The sequence below is a fragment of the Mchenga conophoros genome, linkage group LG1 (assembly GCF_057382185.1).
Source record: "Mchenga conophoros isolate Kocher_MC1m ecotype Shallow Benthic linkage group LG1, M_conophoros_male_GT1.1, whole genome shotgun sequence".
Taxonomy (NCBI): domain Eukaryota; kingdom Metazoa; phylum Chordata; class Actinopteri; order Cichliformes; family Cichlidae; genus Mchenga; species Mchenga conophoros.
This window is the reverse complement of record NC_140526.1, coordinates 30,425,547-30,451,304: the sequence shown is the minus strand read 5'-3', so window position 1 is coordinate 30,451,304 and position 25,758 is coordinate 30,425,547. Positions and strand designations below refer to the sequence as shown.

General features: G+C 39.0%; 1 protein-coding gene across 1 annotated transcript in view; it reads left to right on the top strand.

Moving 5' to 3' along the window:
* Window positions 1-5,409: 5,409 nt before the first annotated feature.
* The window catches only part of glceb (glucuronic acid epimerase b), a 61,427-nt gene continuing 41,078 nt past the window's right edge, over window positions 5,410-25,758 (top strand). Inside the window, exon 1 of the mRNA XM_085274548.1 lies at window positions 5,410-5,834. The gene's annotated coding sequence lies outside the window, so the exon portion shown is untranslated. The remainder of the gene's footprint in view (window positions 5,835-25,758) is intronic.

Below are 25,758 nucleotides of genomic sequence, written 5' to 3'. Positions count from 1 at the left end.
GCCTATATTTAATACCACATTCAAATTCTTGGGTATGTGTGTGTGTGTGTACATGCGTGTGTTTCTCTTCTTTTCAGCAGTGAACGTGCACGATATCGCTCTGCACAGAATGAATGACTGAATAGCATCTGTGCATGCTGACAAATGGGCTATAAAACCACGTTTCCTTTACATTTCAGTCCGTTACCAGTCCCATTATTGTCTTTTTGAGTTTTGACAGTTAATAATGTCCCTTTTGATCCAAATTTGTTTTCTGATTTGAATCAATAAAGTTTATCAGAGTACTCATCACAGTACAGGGACACAAATACACAGCACAAAATCAAATAGCTTTTTTGTACCACGCTTAAATATATTTCGACACACTCAAATATCTTCTTTCTTCATTTATTTGGCAATATTGTCTCTCATAAAACCTCTCTGAGAGGTAATTACATTAACTATAAAAGAAGATGTAATATGAAGTTTCTATTGCCAAGTTGTTCATAATGACAATAACGCCCCCTCCCCCGCAGCTTTGTATAACGTTTTAGGAGAAACATCACAATGATTTGTGTGTGTGAGTGTGTGTACACACACGTGTGTGCATTTTTCCTTTGGTTTTGTAATAAAGGAATATTAGAAAACTTATAGAAAAACAACATTTTAAAAGGAATGGAAAATAAACTCTGGACTTAAAATTGGAGCTCAAAGAAACACATAAATACCTCTGTGAGTATAGAATTATCTCCATCTTCCGGACTGATTCTAGCTCTGTGTTGCTGTAGTATGCCCTTTGGAGCAATAAATGCAACCAAGCTATCATATTTTAGTTTCGTGGTTTATCATTGCTATTATCATTATTATTTATCATTAGATCCCAGTTACAAGGAAAGTCTAAAGCAAGTGAAGAAAGGAAAGGAAGTCTGGACCGGCTTTCCATCTGAAGGTCAGAGTCTGGTCCTTTTCCCTAATAGGTTAATAGAAGCTGATAGAGATCGGTGTTGAAGAGACTGGCCTAGCTCTAACTGCCTGTGTCTAAATGCCAATCCCACTAAAACTCTAATGATGCAACTTACTAGCAAACCTTGAGTGCAATCAGCTGCCACACCCGCTAACAGTAGCTCTCCTCATTGATCCTTGCACTTGGGAAAATTGCTAGGTTAAACGTTAGTGACCAGGAAATAGCCCCCAAGGATGTGTTCAATTCAAGGGCTGGAACAACCCATTAAAACTATTTGAGAGATGTAACATATAAAAAGTTTTACCTTTGTCCACAATGTTGGACTTTAAAAGCAAATGGATATTATATTTAAGCAGTTTAGCAAGGGTAAAGCAACTAGCTCGAACAAATGATAGGAATCATGACATGTGACATTCACTCATAGAAAACCTATCATTTCCTTTGCTTGTAGCTAAATACAACCGTGCTATTTTATCTTGGTTTAACGGTCTATCTTTGCTAACATTCTCCAAGTAGCACTAGAACAATCATATAGCTAAAATTATATAATATATAGTCAATAGAATTTTATTAGATTAGATTAGATACATTTCTTAAAGTAATGGCAGTCCTAGATAATTTTTTTAAAAGAAGGAAAATAAATATGTTGGTGTTGCCATGTATAATTTGGTCCATTTGTTTTTGGACAATGGTAGCTTTGCCTTTACACACCACCACAGTGGAATTTAAATCAAGCGGTCAATATGTGATTGAAGTGCAGATTTTCAGCTTTGATTAAAGGGATTCAACAAAAATGTTGTATCATCTGTTTAGCAGTTACAGTCATTTTTCAACATGGTCCACAGTTTTCAGAGGATCAAAATAAAACAAACAACCTAAAATAATTTCAAATATCATTGTTTTTAATAATGTGATGAATACTATGATGACCCTACCCACTCAGCCTTCTCTGTTCTGCCTCTTTCTGGTCTTGTGTTGAAGGCAGCAGGTTGTGATAGGCAGATATTGAGAGACGGCACATCTGTTGGCACTTGGCTAATGGTTGGCTAATGGTTTAATGTTTAATGTTTTCACTTCTTTCCAGCAGGCAGGAGAACAGCTGGTTTGGGTTTGGCTTTGGATTAACTTCACTTTTCATTTAGAGACCTTTGCAACATACGTGAATTCACACTCTTCACGTGACTGATCTGGCCACTACATTTTTATTTCTTTTAATTTACATTTTTATTCCTCTAAGACAAATTTATATGTGTGATCTCCCTCCCTTTGTCTGACCTTTGGGCTGGTTTGTGACAATATGCTTTGCAGTCAATGACTGCCTGATGTCTAGAACCAGACACCACCAAATGCTGTCTTTCCTCTTTTGAGATGCTCTGCTAGGATTTTACTGTAGACACCATTATTTGTGGGTCCCTCCAGTTTTGTCTTCAGTTACTGAAACGCATGCTCTGCTGGGTTGAAATCAGATGACTGACTTGGCCTGAACAGCAACCATAATGTTGCAACGACAAAGAATTTCCCATTTCTTTGCCCAGAGAAACTGCTGGGTTGATTTTGCAGTTTGTTTAGGATCATTATCCATTTGCACTGTGAAGCAGTATTTATCTGAATCTCAGCAGAAAGTATAGCCCTGTAAACTTCAGAATACATTCTGCTGTTCCTATCAGCAGTCACATCATCAGTGCTAGTGATCTAGTTAAATGCCTATGCCATAACACTGCCTGCACCCTGTTTGACAGATGATGTGGTATGGATTTGATCACGAGAGGTTCTCTTCCTTTCTCTTCCCATCATTATGGTATAGATTAATCTCAGCTTTATCTGTCCAAAGAATATTTTTTTCAGAAAAACAACCGGGCCTTCTTGATCCTCAGTGTAGTCAGTGGTTTGCATGTTGGTGTAAACACTTAATCTTTTCCATTCTTGAAGGTCTCTCTTGATTGTAGTTTCATGGTAAATGGTAAATGGCCTGCATTTGTATAGCGCTTTTCTAGTCCATAGGACCCCAAAGCGCTTTACACTACATTCAGTCATCCACCCATTCACACACACGCGATAGCAAGCTACATTGTAGCCACAGCTGCCCTGGGGCGCACTGACAGAGGCGAGGCTGCCGGACACAGGCGCCACCGGGCCCTCTGACCACCACCAGTAGGCAAATACGGGGTTAGTATCTTGCCCAAGGATATTTGGCATGCAGCCAGGATGCAGCCTGGGATCGAACCACCGACCTTCTGATTAGTGGCTGACCTGCTCTGCCACCTGAGCTACAGCCACCCCTTTCACAATATCTCCTTGAGAGTGTTCTTGACTACACTTGACTTCTTGACTAGAAACTATGAACACTTTTTAAACCAGTGAAATAACTCTGCAGTCATCCACTGCAGTTGTCTTCTGTGGGCTCCCAGGAATTTTGCTGTTTATGAGCTAACTGGTGGATTGCTTCTCTTTTATGAATGCACCTGTGATGGCTGCACTTACAGCCAAACAGTGGTAATATCACCATGTTAGTGTAGAGGCTTATAAGTAACCTTGCATTTACATTTCTTTCTTTAAATATAGGAATTTATTTACAGAACAATAAATAACTGGTTTTGGTTTAGAATTATTCACATATCCACATAACACTGCATTCTAAAATAAGTGCGCACATTTTAGTTTACACTGTTATGTATAATAAATTTTTTGTTTTCTGAGTTACCTTACTTGCAACTGTTCCAGTCCCTTGATTTAGGAGCCAAGAGGTGGAGAAGGGGCGGAGTGAGCTTTAAAGGAAGACTACAAATTGGTTCATGCCATAACTCAGGACCATGGGGGGGGGGGAATTGGAGTTCATTATGTTTGGTTTAGTTAGGTTTTGTGTGTTTTACCCCTTCTCCTGTTTTTGTGGGCTGATCAGCCACTATTTAAGTTTCCCCTTTGTCTCGTTAAGTTAGGTCAGTTTTTTTTTGAGTTATCAGTTGTGTTGTCAACTTTGAGTGGAGTTTTGTTAGTTTGACCTCATTTATGGGCCCAAGATTTTGATTCTTTTTGCATGAGGTAACCAATTATGTTTTTTGGGTTAAATAAAAAATCATTTTTTGGACTTTAACCTGTGCCTAAGTTTCCTTCACTGCTCGGTCCATCACAGCACCAGATCGTTGGTTTGGCAAGGATGATATTCATCTTCTGGGAACATGAATATCAGCACAAAGAAAGTCATCAGCCAAGAGAATTCTGCACTATAGACCAACTTAGGGGACACAGCAACTTTGCCTTTGTGAAAAAAGAACACCTCATCAACAAAGGCAAATGCCATTAATTAATTGTGCAGCTTAAAATGTTATAATGCGATGTGATGTGCTGGTTGTGGTTTGCTTACTTTAGATGATCCTGTTCATTGACTTCTAATTCACCAAAACAAAATCATTTCAGTATTCAAACCATAATGAAAGAAAAACATACAGGATCTTTCTACATGTTTTTAAAAAAACAAAAAAAAAAAAAACAGAGCTGACTGAATTTTAAACATATTTTTAGATGAAAGAAGGGCTGAAGATGCTGGCTTGCTAATCTTAAAAGTAAATTTAAAAAAATAGGAAGAATTTAAAATAAAAGAAATCTGGATTCCTCTGAGTCCACTAAACTATTAAGCACCAGTGGACTGGAGAATCTATACCTGATTTTAATGAGCATCCACAACTAGGACAGCTAAAGCTACTGAGACTGCATTAGTGCCCGTTAAGTTAACTGCAGGGATATGCGACACTCACAGAGAAAATGTGAGAATGCTCAGATGTTGTTTTTTTTTCCCCATCAGAGAGTGGTGCAGTCTTGCATCATGCATGTGCTGCACTTTGGGTTCCTTTTGCCTATGATGATATCATCTTCTTTTATTCTTTCTCACGTTGTACTTCATAAGACATGGGATATAGTGAAGATGACTGGATTTCTCATTTATTTAATGCTTTACTGAAATACCCTCATGCAGTCTCTTGTAAAAGATATTAGAGGTCTAAGAAAACTTAAATAATCTCATCTAATGTAACACATCTGAGAATTTCATCAGTGTTTCTTCATTCTAGTCAAAAATACTGCAGTGCATTCTGCCTCCGTCATTTACATTATGTAGAACAGTTGCTTTATAATTCTTGTGTCCTTTCTCTGCATTGCACACACCTTATAGGCAACCTGAGGCTGTTTTAGCTATCAACTGATGCAGTTCTCCACATTTTTCTTGAGGCAGAGGTATGTGCAGATTGTAGCAGTTAGGCTTTTGATTAATGCAGTGTTGCCTTAATAATAATAATCACTTGGTCACTTATGTTCTTGTTTTAGTATTTTATTTCAGGTAGTTTTAAAAAAATGATTTGCCTAATGTTAGTTGCATTAATAATACTAATAATAATGCTAATAATAATGCTAATAATAATAATAATAATAATATGTAAAATGGGTTTCAAGTTAGTTAAAAGGTATATTAACTTTAGAAAAATAAAAATGCTTATTTTATTTTATTTTATTTTATTTTATTTTATTTTATTTTATTTTATTTTATTTTATTTTATTTTATTTTATTTGATAGAGAAGCAGACTGTCTCTCAGACTTTCACACAAACCCTAACAAAAACAAACGCTTCGCTCCAGCCGGCTACTGTGATTGGTCCGTAGACACCCCCGAGTTCTCGCCCTATCTCGCGATGCCAAGGATTCTTCCCAGTGAGAAGCAGACGCTGAACTGTATTCAGTCGCTGTTGTGGCTGGGAGGCAGCAGAGTCAGGCAGTATCTTTGGTTGACCGTGATCCAGCCAAAGGTAAAGCAGGAGTCTTTTAAACTGACCGACAAAGCGAAAAGAAGCTACTGACGTGTCTGGCCAAACTCCGACTTTGCAAGACACCTTTCATCCTCCAGGTAAGGTTGCTACCTTTATCGTCCTGTTGGCTCCCGCTGTCCAGACACTCATATACAGGGCTAGCTGATATTTTCACAGTTGAGTTTTACACCAGCAAAGCAACATTTAACCCCCCCCACCAGTCTTCGCGTCCTCTTCTGTCACATTTTAAGTTATCCTCGTAAAGCACTTTGTCGATAAGTCATGAAGAAAGCCTCCAGCTGGTCGGCGTGTGTTAACGGAACCAGAGTGTGTGTGTGTGGGGGGGGGGGCAAGCAGCAACTTCAAAGCTCACTGTCGACTCTGTCTCTGGAATGGATATCCCTGTTAGCTTGTATGCTAACGATACATCTGCTTAGTATAAAGTGACTTGGCTTGCTCACTAGCTAGCTGGCTAATTCGCTTGCAAACTCAACACAGTTCTGGGTTACTGTCCTGTCGATGAGGCGGTGGTGAGGTGGCGAGGCGAGGGAGCCATGGCAAGCTTTTTGTGAATGAAACTGACAAACTTAACTTGTTCACCGGTTAGCTAACCTGCAGGCATTGATACTTAAAGCGACAGTTCTGCTCTTGGTTTATAGTACCTTGAATAATTTTAAACCCACAAGTCTTTGCAACAGAATAGCGACTTTTAATGCTAGTACCTCTTAAGGTTCAAAGGAAGGTATCTTTTTGTGCACAAACTTATCTACAGAGATGATTTTACTCCACACATACCTCTAGCTGTGAGTTTGTTGTACACTAAAGATAAAAAACCAGCTATGTGTAAAAAGCCTTTTGAGGAGTAGAGAATAATCAGAGATTGAACTTAAGCAGCCTGAGCTCTCTGCTGTGGTAACTACACAGCTGTTAACTGTGTGCCTTTGTTATGGATCTTCTTTAAATGGCATGGGGTGATTTTAGGGAACTGATATGTTCATGTTGTTGGTTTTTCTACATACTCTTACAAATGTGTTTACTCCAGGCAAGAAAAATTACGAGCCAGATAAAGCTGTCGGAGGAAAGGAAAAAGGTCTGCAGATTATTTGGCCACAGTTTTAAAATGTAACTCTTAAAACATTTCTATATGGGCATTATTTTCATCTGTGCTGATTTTGAGATCATTGTCACCAAATTTATAGGTTTGGCCAGGCTCTACAGGCTCTACAAAGTACACATTCATTGTAAAACCAAACACACTAACATAAAATAAGCTGTAATATAGCAGTGACCGTGTTATATGTAAGACCCTGGGTGTGCCTGTTTTTCTCCTTGACGTGCTAGTCATGTATCCCGGAATGATGAAGGGGATGGAAGGAGAATCTCTTATATTTTGTTTTTGTATTTTAAATGTTTTTTGTGATTGCCCAGAGGAACGGTTATTCCTGTAATAAATGTCTGGTTGTTCAGGAAAATTTTTAAATAAGTAAATTTTAAGATGCATTTATTTATTAAATGGTGGTTGCATTGTTGCTTAGCATTAAGACTTAGTCTGTTGTGTTTGCATGATATGGTCAAGAAAGGCACATATGCTTGTTGAACTGAGCATGGAATCTGGCATATGCACCAGCTGCCTCTTTAAATGGTGTGCAGACTCTGCCTACATGGTGTACTGCATGTGTTTATGCAAGTGCGTGCCAGTATTCAGGATCTCCTACTAAAAATCTCTGCCCACTTTGGGTGTGTCTCTTCCTTTCTGTTTGATATGATGCCGAGAAAGAGCCAGCCAATACCAGTCTACTCCACTTTGAACAGTTTTCTGCACTCTAAGTGTTAGAATAGGGACTGATGTTTAGTAGACTCAAAAAAGGATGTTTCTGAGAAAATCGTAAGTGAAACAGCAGTTGTCATGTGTGTTTTGTTCATGCCGTACTGCTCTCTGCTCCCGGGTCACTGTGTAGAATTATGAACCAACACTCCAAATATGATCATGGTCAGTCCTGTGTTGACAAAGCAGTTTGAGCTACCTAGGCGTAGACTAAGATCTTTGAAATCATCATTTGGTATTTGGTGATGAGACAGCAGGACATTGTTTTTAAGTATTACAGAGAGAGCTGCAGCGGTTCAGACTGTGTAGGTTATTTATCCCTCCTTGAACTACTGCCGGGAGGTTCTTTTCAGTTGTCACTGGTTATGCCCCTCAAGGCCTACTGGATTAATTGATCACTTAATGCCTAGCATGTCACAGACCTTGACATGCGCTATTGCGTTGAAACAATCAGAATTATTCTCTTCACCTGTGAGATGTCATAATGTTTTAGCTCATGTGTGTTTGACACTGAATTCGTACTACCAGTTGTCACTTGTTAGCAGGGAGTACGACTTTGCAAGCAGTTTAAAGTGAATCCTGGCACAAATAATAGGAGCTGATGGCACATCCATTAAGAATGAATATTAAGGAGACCTACTGTCTTCAGAAATTAATAAAAATGCATATTGATTTGTACATTTTTTTTGTAATTGTTGGAGGAGGGGTAGATAGCTATTTAAAACTCTGTTATTACTGGTCACTTGTGGTTATTCCTCTGAAAGTGAAGGTAACTCTCTAGTATACTCTGCACCCTGTTGTATATTCTCCGTTGTACACAGCAATACTATCATTCCTAAACTAAATCCTGCCAGTATATTTATGGCTCTAGCTTTAGTCTTATTGATCTAGCATGCAGTCATACTGCATATCGATTCATTTGTGTGAAAATGAGGATTTTTCTCTAAAGGAAATTAAAATCCACTTATCTAAATGTTAACCAGACTTATGGCATACAACCTGATTTACATTTAGATCGATGGCCCCTATACTGTGTTTATTCCCATGAGTGTTGTTTGTTTGTTTGAGGTTGTGAACACATCAGAGGACATTTGTGTGGCACGATTTTTCTTTTTTTACATGATAGATTTGCAACTAGGGCTGCGCGATATGACCATAATCTCATATCCCGACATAAGACATTTCTCATCCCGATAACGAGATATATCACAATTCTGGGCAACTAGACTTGTGTGAAGTGTTTTCAGCTGGGTGTTGTGTACCTGGAGTTGATTTTTTTCTTATATTTTAGATAGAAGTTGTAATGGCTGTCATTTTCTTTGAGAGTGCTTATTACACGGCGTGCTGGAGGGAAAAGCTTGTTCTAACGTTTGAGTGTAAGGTTTATTTTGAGCACCTGGTGGCTCTTTTTTGCTTCTCATCCATAAACTCTGTCCATACTCTTTCACGTGATTGTTGTGTTTGTGGTAGAACAGGTTGGGGACCGGTTTGCAGCATGGTTTGCATAGCACAGTTTTCTGGTCCGTGTCAGAGTTTTCATAACCAAACCTTGTCCATGCTACAGAGGTAGCTGCTCGTTTGGGAGAAAGGTCCTTGATTTGACTGGTCCTTCTGTTTGGAGCTACCTGGTTCTGCCTCATCATCACTGGCCATACTTTTATACTCTGTTGCTGCATCCACGTGGTGACCATCCAAATGATGAAAAAATATTGCAGTAAACGGTGTATTCTGCAACACTACGAAACAAACAATAGATGTTTTAATTTTGTCATCCGATATATTTTGTCATATCGCACAGCCGTATTTGCAGCTCATGTTCAGTGATGAATGCCCTTACCCATTTTATATGGGTTAAAAATCTTTGAATTTCATACTTTGTTGAAATGTCTACATAGAGGACTTATCTTCTTTTTTTCAGTCAGTAAATGTAAAGTGTGGACGCCACATAAAAATGAGATGCTGGAAATCCATTTAAAAGCATTTGCAGAAGCAGGAAATTCATCATAGTAAAAATTTATCCTTTATGTTGTTGTTGATTTGAGTGCACTTTCAGTTCTGTCAATGAAAATGTTGACATGACACAGATGCAGTGGAAGCCCCTGAAAATGCAAAGTTATAGTTCAAACCTAAACTGAAATACGTTGTGCAGTTATCCAGAAACTTTATCACCTTATTGTGGCAGCTATTCTGTCATCTTTGCCAATTGACATTCATCCCCTTCTAAAGCTTGGGGGCTACGTGGTTCCACTTGGTGCTCTGATTTTACATACAGTAAAGCAGTATTAGTGTTGGTACATTTTCAACAGAAATTAAAGCTTGCTTATTCCGAATTATAGATGTTTTCTACAAAGGCAGTTTTTCCACATGAATTCCGGATAGTGTCAAGAGATTATTCTCAGACACAATCTCATGAATGGAAATTGAGCATTTGGATTACAGTGGTTCTTTGGTGGGGCATCGAGGATGTACAACACATGAATCCCACTGATTCACTGTGAAGTTCTTGGATAGTTGCCTGCACTATTAGGCTCCGTTACACACACTCTGCAATCAGAAGCTGGCAGGGTTAAAAGTGTGTTTAGTGTCCAGTCTGACTGATTCAGACATTTGGGTTCTTATGTACACCTCTGGGTGATATCTGGAAAACTTCAGGGCTGCTGCATATGCGTGAAAACTCATTTAGTGACTAAAGCTGCTTAAACGTTAACGGTGCCTCAGTCTGTGCCAGCCAGCTGGTGGGAGTAAGCAAACAAACAAATGTGAAATGGTGCCAATTAATAGAAAAGAAGTAGTTTGTATATTGTTGTTTAAAAGCCAGCGAGGGTGTATAGAAATGTGCCTACATGGTTAAAGAAATAAAACCATATTCCGTGGAGCGTGAATTCATACTATTTTTGAGCTGTGGCAGATTGCAGTAACGCTGGCAGAAACTGCCAATGTGCTGATTACAGTCAGCCAATCAGAACAGAGAGCTGATTTAAAAAAAAATCCTATAGAAGACAGGAGATGGTGTATATACTAATATTTGTGCAAATATGTGATCACTGTGAATGAAATTTACAATGTAATTATTTAACCCTTTATGACCTACCATAGAACCAAGTCCGCCAGAGCTTACTTTATATTTTTACATGCTGTGGAGCCATTTTTGGGAGCATTTCAAGTTGCTATACATCAATACAACCATTATAGCCCAAATTTTAATAATATGTATGCATTAAGTCCATAGTAACTACATAAATTGCAAAAAGTGCAATAAACTACAAAAGAAAACTACGTTTTTTTTGTTAACATATATTTCTACTTAGAGAAATTTAAGAGGTTTATCTCTCAAAACTTTAAATACAAAAAAGTTGCAAAAAATAGTTTACAACAACAGGAAATTTATTTTGAGTGTCTTCATGGTTTTATTTTTGAGATACACCAATTTTTATATACTGCAGAAAAATCGAAAAACAATCCTATAATGCAAATTTGCAGAGAAAACAGCACGTGCATCAAAATAAACTATTTAAAGCAGTGCAATTTGAGTTCTAAGCATCCTAGAAACTATTCAGAAAAGTATAGAGTCAAACATGACTTATAAAAACACCAGTAAAGGCTTATAAGGCCTACAAGTAAAAAATTATATTTTCCGCGAAAATGACGTCACTTCCGGTTTTGTGGAGGTAATGGCGGACATGCGATAGTTCGCACTGACGTCTATTTCAATGTAGGAAGTGTTCCGAACAACTGATCGGATCGGCAAAGCCCGTTTCTGGAATATGTTTTTGTTCCTGCAAGCGCTTTTTATGCAATTTTTGCAAAGCTTTATGTGGAAGAAAACCGTGACCTAGGACAAGCTGATGGCATAAGATGTAAGTACAACTCATCTGGTTTCATATGCAAAAAAATTATTGCGCTAGCTTATGTGGTTCTGGTTCTACCGGGATTTAAATATAGTTACGCAAAACAGAGCGTGCCTGCTCCAACCGGCTTTAAAGGGTTAAAATCCATGAAGCACTTTCAAAATAATCCTTTAGTCGCTTGTGTTGATCAGACAGCTTTACCTGGCTGACTTGGATGCATTATTGCTTTTTCTTGATGTGACGCAAAATGCACCTTCTCATAAGTCACTCCTCCAGCATGATTGTGTTTTATCCACTTTTCCACTAAAATATTCAGATATGCATGCACCCTCTGATCTCTTAGCATGTTTGCATTTTCTCCAGTTTCTGGTGTCCTCTGACAGAGCCTACTCACCCAGCCCACAGAACACCAGAGCTGTTGTTCATATGCTAATCTACTGCACTTGCAACAAATTCTTTCTGAACTCTTTGTTGAACCCACATTCCACCATTTAGTCCCTTGTCTCCAGTAAATATTAAACACAGTGTCCCGTCTAGGGCTATCTGCTGAATTCGGTACCCTGCAATTTTATGTCATTGTGCTTTGATTTATTGTTGACGTCTGTCCTTCCACAGCCATTTCGATCTCTTCTCTGATGAGTGCCCTTAATCAGCACATTTTACCACACTGCCTGGAACTGTCAAGTGTCCTTGTGGCTGAAGTAGAAAAGTGCAGAAAGCTGTTAAATGATAACAATGTTTTACACTGAACTCTACTCATTTGTCATTCTTTTTTTTTTGTGGTAGGGGTTTCACAGAGAGGGAGTAAAGTGGAAACCAGATATCTATGATGCTTATTATGCTTAAAATTGAGACCAATCTGAGACTACTTGTGTTCGATCTATCTGCTGTTTGTATTTTGCTGTTGCATGTAAATAAATAAAATTCCACATTATTTTACTAGTTCAAGTCCAGGCATGTCTATCTCTACGAAAGACGACAGCAGCTAAGATCTAAAGGCTGGGTAGTATCTCCCAGAACTTGTTATTAGGACATGTGGTCCAGCCTCATTGAAAATCAAGTGTTTATAGTTGTGAGTCATACAGAAGGGGGAGGGTTGTGGAGATTAGATATTGTTCAAAAACAGCCGTGATGGTGGGCATTTCCAGGCAGTTGCTCTAGAGAAACATGCGTGTGATATGTGCCGGTGTGGTGAGTGAGGAAAGAGGGCTGGATTCAAAGGTCCAAGCAGCTTTTTCTTCATCTCCACTCCAAAATTTCTAGTTTCTGTCAAATTTCTTTCTTTATTTTAACAGAGCGCTGATTTTTATTTATTTTTTTAACACAAAGCATAATTTATTAGTCTTTGCACACAATATCAAGTTAAAACTAAAACTGGGGGTTATCTTTCAATTTACACACAGTAAAAAACTTGAGCTGTCACTTGAGAAGGCATCATGGTGGAAACAAAAGAAATCAGTTTAGACTTGAGAAAAAACAATTGTTGATGCTCACGAAGCAGGAGATAGATATACAAAGTTATCACATCATTTCAAAATGTCAAGAACTGGAGAGATAGAAGTATCCTCAAGAAATTCAAATTAAGCCACACAGTACAGAACAAGCCTGGCTGAGGTATGAAAGGAATGATTTCAAATACTCTGGAGAGAAAACTAATGAGAGATGTGTCTAAAGAGACCAGAACAACTGCCAAGACGTGAGTGAAAGACTTCGGCAAACAGGAGTTGTAGTCTCAAAGAAGACGGTTACAAAAAATCCTACAAAGGAATGTACTGTGAGGTTGCATACCAAGAAAAACTCTACTTCTGCAAGAAGAGACACCTTCAACCCTGAATGAAGTATACTGAGGGCAACCTGGAGAAAGATTATGCATACTGGAAGCTCATCCTTTGGTCAGATGAGATGCTACTAGAGCTGTTTTCCCAAAGAAAGGCTGCTTATGTTTGAAGGGGGGAAAAGGGAGCGGTGCACTATCCAAAGAACATCGGCCCCAAAGTAAAACATGGTGGAGGGAGTATTATGATATGGAGGTGCTTCAGTGCATCTGGAACTGGGAATCTCGTCAAGGTGAAAGGAATAAATCAATAAAGAAGGATATGTGAGATTTTGAAAGAGAACCACAAATAGTAACAAAACTGGGTCTGTGTTGTTACTTTGTCTTCCAACACGACATAAACCCCAAACATGTGTCAGCCCTGGTCAAGAACTACGTCAAGAAGACCAAAGGAAATGTTATTGACTAGACTGTCAAAACCCTTATTTGAATCCCATTAAAAATCTTTGAGGTGAACTATAGACTAAGGTCCATGCCAGACCATCGAATCCGGAGGAGCTAGAGATTTGAATGGGCAGCAAATGCTCATGAGACGTGTGTAGGACTTGTTAAAAACTACAATAGATGACTGCAGGCTGTTATCCAGCAACAAGGATACGCGAATGACTGTTAGCATCAGCTTATGAGTTTGACTCTGGTAGTTTTTGGTTTTTGTGAAATTTTGTTTCTCTGCACAAAATAGTGTAAGCAAAATAAAACTTAAGATGTTAGGAAAACTCTGTTAAAATTCCTTGCTCTGCTTAACAGCAATAATTCAGTTCTCTGTAGCATGTGTGGTGTTAAGGTGATATTTTTCCATCAAATATGCAGCTCACGCAGACCACACATCCATGTAATATTTAGGTGTTTAACTGTATAACAGTCATCAACCTGAGTATTTAGAGCTGGTTGTGTGGCATTTCTTCAGAAATCTCTGCTGTCTGAGCAACATTTGATTTCAGACTTCCACACAAGTCCTCCCTACAGCATGGCAAGGCATTGTAATTTTTTGTTCTTTTGGCTTGATTATAGCAACAGTCAGTGTGATGAGTCACTCTTACACGTTTCTCATGGTTTCTGTCAGAAACACAAGTGATGGGGAAAGCCAGCGCAGATGGGGAAATATTTGTCACATGTATAAAAGACTTCTTATGCTTATGGCAACTATCATTGTTAGCATAGCCTCTAGTGAAGTGCAGCCACACTTTGAACATTTAATTCTCTATAATTGCCAGTAAAATCAGTGTTTGTGCAGTGCTTTTTTTTCTTTTTTTCTTTTTTTTCTTTTGCAAATTAAAAACTGAGTTGGTGAGATAACTTGTCTCCAGAACAGTCCTGTCTTTTAAGCCTAGCAACTTAAAAAATTTAAGTATTTATAGCATGCTTCTGTGGTGTTTATTGACCATTCAAAGCACTTCACATCTCAAGCCATATTCACCCATTCACATAGCACTTTATTCTGTGCATACAGGTTCTACCCACACACCACTGGATATATCTACAGCAGTTGCTGGGGCTCGAACCGCTGACCTTCCTGATTAGTGTATGACCCCCTTTAAATACTGAGCCACAGCCACCCACTAACATATGAGCCTTGTGTAGTTGTGATCTACATGTCTATCTGTTAAGGTAACTGCATGGAGTTTTGACTCAGACTATAGTTGTTTCAAAAAACATAAATTGCTGAAAAAGTCATGGAAATTTGCATTTAAGTAGTATAAGTGATTATATATTTATATATTTTTATACTAGTCATAACTTTTTGTGGAGATTAATTGTTTGTCTTGACATTAAGTAGTCTTGTGTGTTAGACTTCAATGTGAGTTGTAGCCTGAGATGTGGACCATGGAAATGCAGATTTAAAAATGTCTGGCTTCATGGGTATGGATTGATTCCAGGATAGACAATTGGTAAATTGTGGAAGTAAAAAGGTTTGACATATCAAATATGGCCAGCTAGCCATGATCAAGAAGCCTTTCCCATATTGCAGCTCTGCACAGACAGACTCTCGTCTTCATCACTAGCTGTGTTTTCTTGCCATCTGCCATCAGGTGCTATGTCCAGAAACAGAAATAATTAGCTACCTTTAGTGACTTTGGTCACTAAAGGTAGCTAATTACCGGTAGTATAGGTTAGGTTAGGCCTGCACAGTTAATCACATTTTAATCTTGGTCATGGTTTTGGTTTCCCAGTTAAATGAACATGATCATGTGATACTAAAAATGCAGGCTCCACCAGTCGAACACAAGGCAAAAGGAAATCAAGTGGTCCCACCTGACTGCGTGTCTGCATATCCATACCTAGCTGTTACTTGCATCATGCATCTTTAAGTTCCACAGACTTCTCTGGAAGAGTAACACTACAATAAAAGACGCATTTATGGAACAAAATTCATTTTTGGCACAGCACAAGGTGAACAGATCGTTTCATGACGTTCGATCTGTTGTTTGGAAATGCATTAGACGTAGCACAAGGTATGTTAACCAGGAGTAAATCGTATGCAAAGAGTGCTGTAGAGCTGTGTCCTCGCTGCAAAGAAGCATAAATAACTCATCATCCACAAAAAAAACCACACTTCAAACTGTAATATAATTAATTCATGAAGTCCAAGAAAAACAATGGAATGATTGCTAAGATGAATTGTCCCAACATTTCATATCCACATTGAGCTCACGCAAAGATGCACTGAAATCACCAAAACAGACACATTTCATTTGGCCAAAGATGTGTTTTCACTAAACTTAAAGAGCTTCAGGAAGACTGTCAGCGTACTAAACAAAAGGGGGTCGTCATCTTGTACTGTTTCTGTTCCAGAGTGGAAATACCTGTGCCGTATGTAAAACAACGCACAGGAAACGGAGAGGGGTGTCATGGCTGTTGAGTACTTTGCTGCCAGTGTTATTCAGATCCTTCATTCATGCACAATAAATGGAGGAAATGAAGAATTTGCATTTTGCTTTTAGGAGATGCGCTTGGGTCAAGATTATTTTATAAAGATGAAATTACAGGAATGTAACATAGTGTAAAGGGGAAAGTGGTGCCCTGTTGATTTAAATTTGTTTTTCTTTTTAATTATATTTTATTTTGATGCAGAGATTTGTACAAATGTGAAAGCAGAGTTCTGTGTGAGTGCAATAAAAATATATATTTTTTTAATTTAGAATCAGTTAATCACAATTGTGACAGATTATCATGATCTCTGTATTGATCAAAATTATAATAATTTTAGCCATAATCAGTTTAATCAGCTTACTATGATGATTGTGATCTAAACTTGTATGGCATTAATGGAGGAAAAAAGTCATGCTCAGTGGAGCTGCAATACCAGGATTCACCAAGATAGCAGGATTAAATAAAGAGCTCGATTTTAATCTAAGGAGCTAGAAATATAAATGTGTATAATGAATGTGGACCATGATTTCTACCCTGAAAAGGGAGAAGAGGGTCGTTTTATTTGCTGACATTTACAGATACTTCAGAATGTGTTGTCAGGAAATCTTGCATGCTATGACATAGTTAAAGAATAGTCGTGAAACTGTGCTGTTAAAGTGTGTAAGAACTGTGTAGTAAGCTCACCATCATTACCTTCATAGAAAAGGCTTTAAAGCTGAGGTTTATATGCAGTCAGAATAATGGCAAGGAGCACACGTCTAAAAGGGTCTTTCCTGCTGCTCTAGCTACTATCTCCCGCTGGGATTTTTGTCTCCAATGCAAGCAAAGCTGGGTTTTCCCACAGTGTTTAATAATGGGCTAACACACAAAGGTCTTCTCTGTGCTGGATGCATGGTTGATGCTTCCAAAACTCTAATCCCTAACGTGTAAAATCTACCCTCGTCACTGGGATCCAATCCTCTGATAAGCGGCTGACTGATGATTGCACGCTGGAAGGTGGAGGATCATTTGTCTCTTTTGTGCAGTTCATGTTTGGGTATTCAGCGCAATAAAGTTGAAAGAAAGCCCCCCTGATTATATGATTGTATGTAATAATCTCCAATTTTCAGATCAGCACAGTCAGATTAAGCAATCAGTCACAAATTCTTGCAGTGATCAGGCCAAGAGACTCGGCAGGCTGCACAGTGGACCCCTACCTGTCATAGTTTACTGTTGCGGAAGTGCCAGGGACTGATCTCCACCTGACAGCACTGAGATTCATCCTTTTACTGCTTTGCCATAGTTACACTTGAGCAGTGAAGCCACTTGGTGCTCTCTGTCCCTCTGGATCAGTGCTCTGAGATGAGTTTGTTGAACCTTGTTAGAAAAGGCAAGCCATTTGGGCGTGCAAGTTTTTTGGTGTAACGCCTTGTTGCAAATTCTGTAAATTATGTTAAACTGTTTTGTTTTTAATTGCTTGCACCTTTACAATGACAGTTTCTGTGAGTCTTCAGCATTCATGTTTATGTTTTTGTAGCCTTTGCTCTTTGTTCGTTTTAACAGTGGGTTGAGGGGGTTGGGTTGGCCCAGTCTCTCTGTGGGACACCGCTGTTGCTTTGCCCTGTGACCTCCACAGTACACCCAACCATAGCCTGCTTCAAAGGCAACACGCAGACAGCTTATATTTGCATTCTTTGGAGCCGTAACCCTCCCTTGGGCACTTTCTGCTCTATCCCTCCGTCCCACCAAGTACCACCCTGCAGAGCTAAAGAAAGTGGGCCTGAAAAAGAGACACAGTCTGGTCATCTTCTGCACTTTACTTTTGAACTGTCTAACATTAATTTAGCATTATAGATGCAGATCGGATTAAAAGATGGTGGGTTCAATCAGGCTTTCCAAGGAATTGTAACACTCTACAGGGAGCGAGTTGCTCTGGTTGTCTGGCTCATGATCCTGTGTGGTGTGCTTGTGCCTTCGCCTTCTGTCCCATCTTTTATCAATACTCAAACCAAACAACCCACTGCCCACCACTTTTTTTTTTTTTTTTTTTATAGTCATGAGTTAATCACACATTTAAACTAGCAATGTAGCATTGTTCTTGTCTCTTGCCTTACTCCAAGTGCCTTTCCAGTGGCACTGCATAGCAATGCCATTGTGTTGTGTCTCAGCTTGTTTTGAGCAGTAAAAGTTAACAATGTCTTTTGTTTTATACTAACAGTCCAAATGCTTCTCACTTCACTTTTACTCACTACAGCCATTCACTTGTTCAAATAATTGTAATGAAACCGAGGTTAAAAAAAACCAAACAGAGAAAAAATAACTTGGCACGAGCTGCACAAACAGCATGTTTGTCGAGGCTGCCCTGGGCTGGTGGTATTTGTGCCAGGGCAGTGTGTGTGTGCTTTTCAAAATCCCCTTTCTTTATAACTTTGTGTTAATTGTGCACTCAGTCATACAGAGTTTGAATGGCCCATTCTTTTACCTTATTTTGTTATAAAAGAAATGCACAAGCTTGAGGAAAATGGCTTGAATAATAATTGGCAACACGTAAAGCAGTGATTCACTTGGCTCTTGCTCAAGAAGCATCTGCAGGAAGTGTTGTTTGTGTTAGTATTTGATTGATATTGAGAGTTGAACATACTTGACTTGTTTAAGGTCTGCTATTTATGCGCAGAAAACTGATAAACTGCAACAAGTTTGAGACATTTTTCAAGCAAAAATGCCAAATGTTTCCTAGTAGTAAACTAAATATATTAGCATTTTATTTTTTAATAATGAAAGTGGTTAAGTAGTTTAATATTCTCGAGTAATTTATTCTTCTTTTTTAAAGGATTTTTATGGACAGAGTGAATGACCTCACAGTCAAGTTCTTGCGCTGTCTCTTGTAGTAACAAGCAAAAGTCTGTGTAGCATTACACTGGCTCTTATCAAAGCAGGTGCAAGAATAATTTAAGGCTACAATTGTATTTGTGAGAAATTCTTTTCCATCCAGCTCGATAATTGAAGGGCTCAGTGCATGAAGCTTGAGTAGTGAAATTTCCCTGGGCTACCATTTTGCATTCACTCTCATAAGAGCTATCCACTCTAACTACCCAATGTGGATAAAGAATGTCTTAGTTAATTGTTTTAATAGCCATCTTTACAACTCGACACCCTCCAATATTGCAAAACTGGGAGACTCAAAAGCTGTCTCATCTTCCCCGAGCAAAATTAGCCTTCCGTGACCTTCCTTCGCTATGCCCCTGTGACGTTCACGCTTGATTAGGCCTGCAAATGAAGTTTTCCTTCTTTTAGGGCAGGAAGCACGACCTTGGGCCGAGAGACCTGTTAAGTCTTTATTGGATTGGCTGGACATACTAAGCTCAGAAGACGTCTCAGAAGAATTTAGTTGGACCTGCTTCATCAGCGCTTGTTTCATATTTTCATGGCTCTTTTGGAGCCTCATGTCTGAACACATGGTAGCAGGTAGCAGCCAAATACTTCAGATCAAGACTCAGTACCTTAAGATCATAAGACCCCCAATTAGTCAAATTCCAAACTACTGATCTACCAGTTTTGCTGTGTTTTTAAATGTGAGCAGTCACTGAAGATATTTTTGATATGAGAACTAAAGTAGTAAAATGAAATGCCATTAATGTTTTTTATTTGAAATGCCAGTCACAAATTCTTCACTTAAAAAAAAACGAAACATGTATTCCAGCTTTCTGCAATTATATGCATGTACTAGAGATGGACCAATCCGATATTACGTATCGGTATCGGTCCGATACTGACGTATATTACTGGATCGGATACTGGCGAGAAATAAAAATTGTAATCTGATCCATTAAATATCAAAAAAGCACCTCACAAAACTTGCGACATGGCGTAAATCGGTTCATAACCGTAGCACGTCGGAGCAGTGTGGTCACGTGATAGAGCGGCTGTGTGTATTTGTAGCCTCGCTACCAAACTAGCATTTCATCTCTGAGGAAGTGATCCCAGAGAGAAGTAAAGCAAGTGTGTAAGTTCATCTCTGAATGTTTGTAAAGCATTCCAGCGTTAAGCTTAACAACCGATATATGGAGCGACTGCCTCTTCTCTCCCTCTCCAGCTGCTACTTCAATCGTGAAACTGATTAATGATCAGCTGATCGGCTTTTCTGTCGCCAGTCCGTCTCTCTTGTTCGTTCATCGCCCACTTCGCGCCAGAAAGAGGAAACCAGCGGCTGAACAACAGCAGCACGTTTAACCTTGATCAGCTGTTGTTAGAATGTATTTAATATTACTTTCTACACCAGGATCTTTTTCTACGTAGCTGACGCTGGTAACTGTGCAGGGGCGGATCTAGCAAAGTTTAACCAGGGGGGCCGATAGGGCATTAACAGGGAAAAGGGGGGCACAAAGACATACACTTCTTTCTTATTCTCATTTTAAATGTCTAGCTTTTAATAAATAATTATCTGAATCTTACACCCAAAGTTTTAATCTTATGTAAAATATATAGAAGTCCATTACTGTATATAGTAACTGTTAAGTCTAATATACCCTAGTAAGCTATACTACTTTTTCCTTTGGGAAGGTACCATCTGTGCAGTCTGCAGTTCTGTTGAAGAAAGATGTTGAATCTATTTAATTATTCTTGAAAAAGAATTTATTTCTGTGCATTTTTTTTCTCCACACTGCATCAAATTAAAGTTGATTATGTCGATTAAGCATCATGAGGTGGGGGGTGGTTCCCTATTTTTTTTTTTTTTTTGCTTGGGGTTTACAACCCTATTAGTTAGGTTGCTTAATATTTCTGCTAAGTACTCTTTAAAATACCAGAATAGGGAGGATGGAGTAGGTTTAAGTTTATTAGATTGATCAGTATTGCTGAACTATGAAATATTTTGGGTGCAGTGTATTTTTACATACAGGTATAACAGAATAGCTTTAGTGTTGTTGTTTATTTAAACTTGAGTATGAACTTATACAAAATGCAGCAAGATATTAAAAAACAGTTTTATTGATTACAAAACACACTATATCGGATTCATATCGGTATCGGCAGATATCCAAATTTATGGTATCGGTATCGGACATAAAAAAGTGGTATCGTGCCATCTCTAGTATGTACGCTGACAAGTGAATTTCGGAAAGCGCTGGAATAACATGTGGCAGCATGTCCAGGAACTGTGATAGAGCCAGATGCTTTGTACACTGGTGCACAGACCAAAGCTTTAGGCTTCCTAATTTACTTTCTGTTGCTATTTTCCCACATACAAATGAGCAGGACATTTTTCTTCTAATTTCAGCAGCCTCTGCACTAATGAGCTTCTGCTCAAACTGGCAGGCCAAAAAGGATTTAAGCTTGGGCTAACTAGTCATGTACAGGCAGTTTTTTTTTTTTTTTTTTTTTTTCTCTCTTCCCCCAAATATTACCACAAAATTAGGAAGGCATTTAACACACAACGGGGCAGCACAATAGCTGAGTGCGGAGCACTGTTGCCTCACAGCGAGAAGTTTTAAATATGTTGGCCTTTCTGCATAGTTTGTTTTTACTCCCCAGGAGTGGGACCCTTCTGGGGCCTCTCGTTTGCTGCAGTTCACCTTACCTTCTTGTGGCAACAGAGTCCCAGATGAACACTGCAAATCAGTGCTGGCTAGTGCACGTTAGAGGGAGGCTTACTGCATCTCTAGAGCTACACATGAAGAAGTGCAGCTGCATAAATAGGCTTGGCTTTACCATTACAGTACAGACATGTCTCCTCTCCTGCTTCTCTGGTGCCTCTATCTACTTTATATCTGTCCCCATGCCTGACTAGCATATTTGCTATTCAGCTCAGCTCTGACAGCCCTGTTAGCAGTGACGGATGTGATGGAGCCTGGCTCTTTCAACGTCATATCTTCAAGTGACTGTATAGATCTAATCTATAAGGGACACTGATAGTAGTACCCAGGGAACAGCCTTGTTTGTGTGTGATGGTGTAATTAATTGATGCTGCATGTATGGATGATCATAAATAGACAGTTTGTTGACTAAGGGTTGTTTAATGGACTTTTTTGTGTAGTTTTTTTTGTTGTTATTATTTTTTTTGCGTCATTATCTGCAACCTTGTCTCTCTTTACTTTGCGTACATATACAAGAACCATTCAGAAAAGCAGCTGTAGAGCGCTTTTAGAAGTCAAAAACTCCCCTGATTACCTCTTTACAAGTTCACCTGCAGTTTTGCAACATTGTAAGATTTTTGAACACTTACTAGTCATTATTTTTCTTCAGGGGGTAAGAACTAAGATTTGTGGTATTGCATTAATGTTCATTTTGCTTTCATTCAGTGCTAAAGGGTTAGTGGATAATAATGGCAGTAATTACAAATGGAACAGCTTTCTGCTTCTACCATGGTAAAATTCCTTGTTTATGCTGGATGGTTAGTATCGCCTTTTGACATTTTAATTATCATCAAAACCATGTTTGATTAACATGCTTTTATATAACTCTGCAGACACAAAGTCAACAGCTTTCTCTCCCAGATGTAACTGCACAAGCAGTGTGGGTTTATTTTAAGGTTATAAAATATGGTGGAGATTTTTGGAGCCTTCTGAGACAAAGAAGTGCAAAGTTTGGTTGTTTTTCTAGATTGTGTTGAGGAGGACTTCTGTTGTATATGGAGGAGGGAATGGTTTGATTGTGTGCATACATCTAAGGGGATGAAATGGTATGCAACAGCGCTATAAATAACCACATTCATATGTAGTGACAGCTGCTCTGGAATTGTCAAAGAGCCTCGCCAATGTCCTACAATTAGTACATTTGGTTTTTCCTTTTATGTAAACCTGACTGTTCTAAGATGCCCCCACACACATTCAGACAGTTACCCTGACTGAGTTGGAAAAAGCAAAAACAAGCATACACACGCTTTGATCATTTCAATGAATCTCAATCTAACTTGCACATATACCAGTTTGGCTCATGTCTCGCATTCGCAGTTAAATTAAAAGTAATGTCATCATACATGTCATGTGTTTATACGTAACTTGTCTTGGTGTTAAAATACACAGTGAGAGAAGGAGACATTGTGGAGACACTGCAGATACTCTGCTTCCAGTAGACATTTGGACCATGACAGAAGTGTTATAGCCACACACATGGACATTCTGGGTTACAAACTGAGTTACAACATGAAAGACTTCTGAGCAGTGTCAACAGAACTGGCATGGCCTTGCTGTGCAATCTGTAAAGCTCGAACACTACGTTCCGTAATCCCCATAATTAAAAACCAACAGAATTACTATCTCCCTTATTCAATTTAAATATTTCTGGACCACTATAGGCACATATATCATGTGCGAATGAACTAAAAGAGATTTAAATTGCCTGAAAGCGGCAGAAGAAAATTGAGCAGAAATATCCACGAGCAATTGCATTCAAGGCAGAGAAAGCAGAAGATTGGCAGGACACTGCAGCCTTGACAGGGGTAATAATTTGCTTGGTAAGGCCAGTTAAAGGTAAACCTGCAGGATACGGTAAAGTCAAGGTCAGCTCGAAAGAGACATTTTTTAAAAATCACCTCAGGGCTTTTACTTTGCCTCTGAACAGCTTTTTTCTTCATTGCCACACATGTTCAACCTCGTTGCTGGATGGCTTGCAGTCTCTTGGCATTTCTGTCAAATTCTTTAGCTGTGTGAGCCAATGTGCTTTACATATTAAATCTCACCGACTTGACCGTCTTAACTCTCTCTTCGGTTCTCAAACAACTTTGTTCCCTTAAAATTTAAAAGTGAGATTTTGCATATATTCCTGAAAGAAAGCCCTTTTTATTGGCAACAACCTATTTTTACTGTGACTGAAGGAAAGGCATATTGCAGGAGACGTGTTATTATGCTTAATCTAATCTCCTCCCAAAGCGATGGCAATTCTCTCAATGCAAAAGGGTGCTGTTATTAAATCAACATATTTGTCTTAGAGCGCACCAAGAAGCATGCTGTGCACATTCGTGTCTTTAAAGATTTTCAGAAAGATGTAACTGTTTCTGTAATTATTCAGGCATCTAGTAATCATTTCATTATTTTAATTATTTTTAAACAAACTGTGCTACCAGGCCTTAGATTTATGAATTATTTCACTGTGCTCTGCATTTGTATATTCCTTAAAGTGAGACTATATTACTTGAGTGTGTCTGATGACCTGAAACATTTGGTGTCCCATTTCCCCAATTTTAGTTTCTATTTCTGTCTCTCGCTTTCTCGTCTTTTCAGTCAGAAATCTTGACATTTTAAGGGCAAGACGCTCTGATTGAGGAATAATGATATATGCATATTCAGAACAGAGAGGGGGGAAGAATAACCTCTGCCTCCCTCCTCCCCGAGAGGCTCTTTGTTCTCCTGTCTTTATTTTTTCATCCTGCCATATCTTCTGGAGATTGAGCGATATATACCATCAAAGCCTTTTTGAAACTTCCCACTCTCTCCCAAAATCCTTTTTGATTTCCGACAGCACGAGCTGCTTAATATTCCAAACTAGTCGGTGGCCTTTTCAGAGAACTAACAAGGTTCTGAAGATGCAAGTCTTGTCTTCATGTGAAAGGCAGCTGGGGCACAGCCCTCCTCTTTTACAGAGCTCACACCGAGGTGTCTGTGCTGCGAACAAGTTCAGAGCTGTTCGTCAGATGTACAGAGCCCAGAAGGGAATGTTCTCATGTGATTTGTCTTTATACCACATCTCAGAAATCTACAAAGAGTCTGTAAAATGACCTGAAGACTGTGAGTAAGAGCTTTGCCATCCTACAACTACAGCCTGCATGCTAACTATGGCTGTTCGCTGTGGCATTGTAGGTGCATCTGTCTGTCATCTCTCCCTCTATTTAGACCTGAATTATTTAATAACTGGAAGGTGTTGTTAGCTGCAATCTTGCTCATTTTTTTTCCAAATCAAGATAAATCTGAATATGTCGATTCTAAGTGAGCAGCACTATCTGCAGTGACCTCTCGTGGACACCATAGCAGTTCAGTTGTGCTAGATACTGAGATAATGAAGACTTGAGTTGTCTTAATTGCTGCTGCTTAACGTTGTTTGTGTATGTTTATTCTCTCATTCCCTAACATATCGCTGGTATCTAATGGTCCGCTCTTACTGTAAGCAGTGTTTGCCTGCTAGCATGAAAAACGGGGTTCACTACAGTCCTGACAGGCAGCCAGGGTATTTGCTGTGCTTCTAAAAACTTCCCAACTCTTATTTACTTTCATCTTGGCTTCCTAATGCAAGCTTGCTTTTTGCTGCCTCCCACTCTGAGACTTATCCTCTCATCCTGTTTTCTTCAGTTTAGAGTTGGAACGCAAATCAGGAGTGGCTCTCACAGAGTTTTCCAAGTATCTGTTTTGTATGGCTTGCGCAGTGACTCCACCTGCCTCCCCAGAGCCTGCAAGTTCTTGTTGCCTCAACCTTTAACTGTGTCACTCTGACACTGACATTCCCACGACTGAATGCAAAAAGCATCTCAGAGTGTAGGTGTATTTAAAGGGTAAGTACCTCATGACGCTCCAAGGGAAATCTAGAAGTATGGAGTTTTTTTAGGGGGGGGATTCACAAATGGAAAATTTTTTCTGCATGAGAAAAGGGAGAGAGCAAACAGTGGAGAACAGCTGCACCCAATCTGGGAATAAGCTGGTGCAACAAAGCTGCATTTCTTTACAAGCACAAAAAAGGGA